We start from the raw sequence: 1,457 nt of genomic DNA on the forward strand, positions 1-1,457 counted from the left end.
GACGACGACGACGACGACGACGACGACGACGACGACGGCGACGACGACGACGACAACGATTAATCTAATGAAAGGGGAAAAGATTTGTTTGGATGTCAATTGAGAAGATGTGCATCTTTTTTTCATTAATATAATTTTCTATTTAATCATCCTCATAATCTATATATATATATACCAGTATATTTTACGAATAGTAATCCATTTTCTCTATATTGTAATTATGTCATCGTAGTAGTTATCAGCATATCAACTTATCATCATCATCATTATATCTTTATATTTATATATGTATATATATATATATTTATATATATAATATATATCATTATAATCATTATTATTAATATTATTTATATAATATCTTAAGTATCAATTAATTAATTAATTTATTAGAACATTGTTAAGTAATAGTACTGTACGTGTGTATGTAGTGTGTATGTCTGAATGAGTGCATGTGCGCGCGCACGCGCATGTAACGATCGATAATAGAAATAATAATTATTAATAGTATAACCGGTAATAATCATAATCATAATCATAATCATAATCATAATCATAATCATAATAATAATAATAATAATAATAATAATAATCATATTCATAATCATAATAATAATAATCATAATCATAATAATCATAATAATAGTAATAGTAATAATAATAGAATAGTAGTGATAAAAAATAGTGCTGGTGACAGTAGTAGTAATAGCAATGGTAGCAATAGTAATAGTCGTAGCAGTCGTAGCAGTAGTAGTAACAGTAACAGTAGTAGCAGCAGCAGCAGCAGCAGTAGTAGTAGTAGTAGTAATAGTAATAGTAGTAGTAGTAGTAGTAGTAGTAGTAGTAGTAGTAGTAGTAGTAGTAGTGGTAGTGGTGGTGGTGGTTGTGGTAGTGGCGGTGGTGGTGATAGCAATGGTAGTAACAGTTGTAAGAGTAATGATAGCAGCAATAGTAATATAATAGTAATTCTACTAATAATATTAATGATTCCATCGTTTAATGTGTCTTCGAAGGAAGGGAAAAAGGGATAGAATATTCAATCGATGATCGTACGATGTAAAATATGTGCGAAAATAAAAATTTGTCGGGAATATCGGTGTATTTTACCCTCCCCTAATTAGACTTCTAGCATCCTCCCACCATTAGATCATAATAGAAGAAGCTTTCAGTCGTCATAAGACGTTGATATATATACATATATATATATCTATATATATATATATATATATATATATATATATATATATATTTTATACGTAAAAATATAATTTCATCATTATTTTTAATATTTTTTTTTTTTTACTTAAAAAACGAAAACTCTTCATTTCTAATTATTATTATTATTTTATCCGCTTATGTTAGTTTTATCAATTTTCTTTTCTGCTTTTCTTGTCAATACACTCCGTCTCCTCTCTCTCTCTCTCTCTCTCTCTCTCTCTCTCTCTCTCTCTCTCTCT

At 28.3% G+C, this 1,457-nt stretch overlaps 1 protein-coding gene across 9 annotated transcripts in view; it reads right to left on the reverse strand.

Annotated features, from left to right (window-relative positions):
* The window catches only part of LOC122637648 (heterogeneous nuclear ribonucleoprotein 27C-like), a 48,402-nt gene that overhangs the window by 22,267 nt on the left and 24,678 nt on the right, over positions 1 to 1,457 (reverse strand). The gene's annotated exons all lie outside the window — the stretch shown is intronic.

The sequence above is a fragment of the Vespula pensylvanica genome, chromosome 2, assembly GCF_014466175.1.
Source record: "Vespula pensylvanica isolate Volc-1 chromosome 2, ASM1446617v1, whole genome shotgun sequence".
Lineage (NCBI taxonomy): Eukaryota > Metazoa > Arthropoda > Insecta > Hymenoptera > Vespidae > Vespula > Vespula pensylvanica.